The following is a 6000-nucleotide window of genomic DNA, read 5'->3' as shown; positions in this document are numbered from 1 at the left end:
TCTTACTGAAGAGATGGCAACACTGTGTTTGAGAACCTTCTCTTTTTTTTAATGGACAGTGGTGGGCACAGCTAACCAAAAAGTTAACTGTAAAGTTAACTTTTATAAAGCTGAACCAATAAATCCCTAAAAAATTTAGTGGAAGTTACAGATAAAAGGTAAACCAATAACTTTCAGTATTGACTTCAGTACGTGGCAGCTATTGACACAACTAATCAGTGCTTCTGTCTCAGATCGGCCAGTGATCAGAGAGAGAGAGGAAAGAGAGAGAGAAAAAAAGAAAATTTCACTTCATATCATACAGTTCTGCTGGTCATTTCACTGGAGTCTTACACAGGCAGACAGTTTTGACTTATGGTTATAATTTTAAACAAACTAACTGCGGACAAGTTATTGAAATTAACATCACGTCTGTCATTTTACAAAGTGAAAATATCAGCTATATGTTTTAATTTTAAAGTAATGCACTAATTTTAAAGGTTTTAGTGTTTAGACAGACATGCCGTATTGCATTATGGGTACGGAAGGTAATTGGTCCGCTGATGGTTTTCAAAGTTATCTGGAAAGCTAATCTGCTAATGAAAATGTTAGCTTTGATAATTAGCGGATTAGAGAAACTGTGCCCACCACTGGAAATGGAGGAAAATACATATTATCGCAAGAGAAGGCAAGGGAGCATGAATCCATCGGCAAAAAGCAATCAATCAATCAATCAATTTTATTTATATAGCGCCAAATCACAACAAACAGTTGCCCCAAGGCGCTTTATATTGTAAGGCAAGGCCATACAATAATTACGTAAAAACCCCAATGGTCAAAACGACCCCCTGTGAGCAAGCACTTGGCGACAGTGGGAAGGAAAAACTCCCTTTTAACAGGAAGAAACCTCCAGTAGAACCAGGCTCAGGGAGGGGCAGTCTTCTGCTGGGACTGGTTGTGGTTGAGGGAGAGAACCAGGAAAAAGACATGCTGTGGAGGGGAGCAGAGATCAATCACTAATGATTAAATGCAGAGTGGTGCATACAGAGCAAAAAGAGAAAGAAACACTCAGTGCATCATGGGAACCCCCCAGCAGTCTAAGTCTATAGCAGCATAACTAAGGGATGGTTCAGGGTCACCCGATCCAGCCCTAACTATAAGCTTTAGCAAAAAGGAAAGTTTTAAGCCTAATCTTAAAAGTAGAGAGGGTGTCCGTCTCCCTGATCCGAATTGGGAGCTGGTTCCACAGGAGAGGAGCCTGAAAGCTGAAGGCTCTGCCTCCCATTCTACTCTTACAAACCCTAGGAACTACAAGTAAGCCTGCAGTCTGAGAGCGAAGCGCTCTATTGGGGTGATATGGTACTATGAGGTCCCTAAGATAAGATGGGACTTGATTATTCAAAACCTTATAAGTAAGAAGAAGAATTTTAAATTCTATTCTAGAATTAACAGGAAGCCAATGAAGAGAGGCCAATATGGGTGAGATATGCTCTCTCCTTCTAGTCCCCGTCAGTACTCTAGCTGCAGCATTTTGAATTAACTGAAGGCTTTTCAGGGAACGTTTAGGACAACCTGATAATAATGAATTACAATAGTCCAGTCTAGAGGAAATAAATGCATGTTTCAGCATCACTCTCAGACAAGACCTTTCTAATTTTAGAGATATTGTGTAAATGCAAAAAAACAGTCTTACATATTTGTTTAATATGCGCTTTGAATGACATATCCTGATCAAAAATGACTCCAAGATTTCTCACAGTATTACTAGAGGTCAGGGTAATGCCATCCAGAATAAGGATCTGGTTAGACACCATGTTTCTAAGATTTGTGGGGCCAAGTACAATAACTTCAGTTTTATCTGAGTTTAAAAGCAGGAAATTAGAGGTCATCCATGTCCTTATGTCTGTAAGACAATCCTGCAGTTTAGCTAATTGGTGTGTGTCCTCTGGCTTCATGGATAGATAAAGCTGGATATCATCTGCGTAACAATGAAAATTTAAGCAATGCCGTCTAATAATACTGCCTAAGGGAAGCATGTATAAAGTGAATTAAATTGGTCCTAGCACAGAACCTTGTGGAACTCCATAATTAACCTTAGTCTGTGAAGAAGATTCCCCATTTACATGAACAAATTGTAATCTATTAGATAAATAGGATTCAAACCACCGCAGCGCAGTGCCTTTAATACCTATGGCACGCTCTAATCTCTGTAATAAAATTTTATGGTCAACGGTATCAAAAGCAGCACTGAGGTCTAACAGAACAAGCACAGAGATGAGTCCACTGTCTGAGACCATAAGAAGATCATTTGTAACCTTCACTAATGCTGTTTCTGTACTATGATGAATTCTAAAACCTGACTGAAACTCTTCAAATAGACCATTCCTCTGCAGATGATCAGTTAGCTGTTTTACAAAAACCCTTTCAAGAATTTTTGAGAGAAAAGGAAGGTTGGAGATTGGCCTATAATTAGCTAAGATAGCTGGGTCAAGTGATGGCTTTTTAAGTAATGGTTTAATTACTGCCACCTTAAAAGCCTGTGGTACATAGCCAACTAATAACGATAGATTAATCATATTTAAGATCGAAGCATTAAATAATGGTAGGGCTTCCTTGAGCAGCCTGGCAGGAATGGGGTCTAATAGACATGTTGATGGTTTGGAGGAAGTAACTAATGAAAATAACTCAGACAGAACAATCGGAGAGAAAGAGTCTAACCAAATACCGGCATCACTGAAAGCAGCCAAAGATAACGATACGTCTTTGGGATGGTTATGAGTAATTTTTTCTCTAATAGTTAAAATTTTATTAGCAAAGAAAGTCATGAAGTCATTACTAGTTAAAGTTAAAGGAATACTCGGCTCAATAGATCTCTGACTCTTTGTCAGCCTGGCTACAGTGCTGAAAAGAAACCTGGGGTTGTTCTTATTTTCTTCAATTAGTGATGAGTAGAAAGATGTCCTAGCTTTACGGAGGGCTTTTTTATAGAGCAACAGACTCTTTTTCCAGGCTAAGTGAAGATCTTCTAAATTAGTGAGACGCCATTTCCTCTCCAACTTACGGGTTATCTGCTTTAAGCTGCGAGTTTGTGAGTTATACCACGGAGTCAGGTACTTCTGATTTAAAGCTCTCTTTTTCAGAGGAGCTACAGCATCCAAAGTTGTCTTCAATGAGGATGTAAAACTATTGACGAGATACTCTATCTCACTTACATAGTTTAGGTAGCTACTCTGCACTGTGTTGGTATATGGCATTAGAGAACATAAAGAAGGAATCATATCCTTAAACCTAGTTACAGCGCTTTCTGAAAGACTTCTAGTGTAATGAAACTTATTCCCCACTGCTGGGTAGTCCATCAGAGTAAATATAAATGTTATTAAGAAATGATCAGACAGAAGGGAGTTTTCAGGGAATACTGTTAAGTCTTCAATTTCCATACCATAAGTCAGAACAAGATCTAAGATGTGATTAAAGTGGTGGGTGGACTCATTTACATTTTGAGCAAAGCCAATTGAGTCTAATAATAGATTAAATGCAAGCAAAACCGAGAAGGAAAACAAAATCCTGACTGGTGACGGCATATTCCAATGCCACCACACATCCAGATGAAACTAAATCCTACACAATGTAGCTTTAATTTTACCACCCATTTGTCCATTCACCAGGGACATCCATCCCATCAGTCTCGTTTTAATTCCCAACCACAAAAGCCAAACTGAGGCTACTTCACTTTGCTGCTGCACTTTAAAATATGCAGTAACTGCCTCCATGTCAGTGTCCCGTTATCAGCATATGAGGCATGTTCACACATTTTATTCTCATCTGAAGTCATTTCTGTCATGCTGTGAAATGCAACAGATAATGCAATTTCCATTTAGCTGGTAATGTCACCTTAATGACCCATCACATTCAAATTATTAAGATGCCAAATATCCACATTAAAGGAAAACAGTGCAGAATTTGATTTCAGTAAGTTTATTAATAATATTTAATGCCATCCAGGGGAGAAGGGGGAAAAAAATAAACAATCAGTTGATGATAATGTGCCATTTTAGTCTGGCAGGTGACAGGAATTAGTACAATGTAACTGTGACCTTTGCAGCTTTGGTTTTGCTGTTCATCACAAAATTATTTTTTGGACAATAGAAGAAAAAAAAAAAAAGCAGTACATGTCTCTCATGCACAGACCAACAAACCACATCTACCAACATTTCCTGCAAGATGTCCATAACAGGAACATGTCACCACGGCGCTTTTCACAGTCTTTCCAAGCACACGTGTCAAACAAGTTCTCACAGGGATGAGCTGCCAACAACATGTGGTTGATTATGCTTCATCTTCTCTTACAGGATTCAAGCTGTTGTGGGGAACATTTTTCGACACCACTTTATGGACATATGTAAAGGGGCAAGAGCTGCAACCGGACATTATATTAATTAATAAATAAAAGTAAATTAGTATGAGACTCAACCTAAAGATGGCATCTGTGAAAATGATGCACTTCTTATAAAGCATCAGTAAACAACAAAATGGTGACATTGTGCAAGAAAACAAATGGTCTTCACTGATGAATGAAAAAGAGTGCAAAAAAAAAATCTGTGAATTTGAAATCAGACGTCCTCATATGTCGCAAAATTCAGGTTTAATTCAGGTGCAATAGTTTCAACTGTAAAACTAAGCCAATGGGGCAGCACAGTCTTGTTTGAACCCCTGCGTGAAATCGCAGGATATGACCAATTCCGGGGACAGGCTGCCAGTGCACAACACAAACACAGCAGCGCTTCACACGGAAAAATGATGTACTGTTTTGTTTTTGGCTGCAATCCCCGGAGCAGTTGTGAACAGTGCAGTTTTTTTTTTTCGGTTCCCAGTGGAGAAGGGAAGACGAGGTAAATGGGAGAGGTTGTGCTGGTAAATTTTAGTGAGATGTAATGTGAATGAGTTGAAGGTGGATGGAGTAGCTGCATTCTCTTGCTTGCACAACCACCTTGACATGTTTGAGCGCAACACATGTCCGCTTTCCACCACATCTTCACTTTATCTTTGCATTTTCACTTTGTTTGCCTGGTAATTTGCCCAAAAACTCAGAGAGAGTGCCATGTTTCTGATGGGGACAGACGACTGAATGGGCGATATTGAGGCTGTCCCCAGAAGTATAGTTTTTGCATCATATGCCCTTTCATTTAACCCCTTTATTGCCCACCCTCACATGAGACAACGGTGCCCAATTTATTATTTATTAACCAATCTTTTGGATATTATTTACAGCTGTGCGCAAACATTTACATACTTGGCCTAATTTTTTCTTTTTTCTTTTTTTGACATTTTTCAGAGAATATGAATAACAATTTTTTTTTTCACTCATGGTTTGTGGTTGGGTGAGGCCATTTATTGTCAGACAACTGTGTTTACTCTTTTTAAATCACAATGACAACAGAAACTACCCAAATGAACCTGATCAAAAATTTACATACCCATGTTCTTAATACCGGGTATTACCCCCTTTAACAATCATCAACATCAATGACAGCTTGGAGACTTTTGTGGTAGTTGTGGACGAGACTCTCTGATGGTGAAGCTGCCACTGAATAAGTCTTGGACTTTATTTACATCAATTATGAAGGAATACTAACAGTATGGCACTCCATGGTAAATCTGCACGGAGTAGACCATTCTCAAAAACTGATTGTGCAAGATGTTGTAGTGGAGGTATCCATTACAACATTAGAATAGGTAGTCTACTATGAAACATCTTAATTGCATCTGTCCATTTAAAGTAATAAGTTGGACACTAAATGACTGGGAGTCCTGTCCAGTATTCAAAAACTCTTCAGGGTTTAATGTTGATGTCAACAAGTTGTCACAAGTTGATGTTACAGTTTAGCTTATAAGTCAAAATAAACACAACAAAGAATAAATAGACATATGGCAAATTACCAAATGATACACATATATATATATATATATATATATATATATATATATATATATATATATATATATATATATCAAATGACGCCT

This window comes from Thalassophryne amazonica, chromosome 11, assembly GCF_902500255.1.
Source record: "Thalassophryne amazonica chromosome 11, fThaAma1.1, whole genome shotgun sequence".
Taxonomy (NCBI): domain Eukaryota; kingdom Metazoa; phylum Chordata; class Actinopteri; order Batrachoidiformes; family Batrachoididae; genus Thalassophryne; species Thalassophryne amazonica.
Note: the sequence above shows the minus strand (reverse complement) of the source record.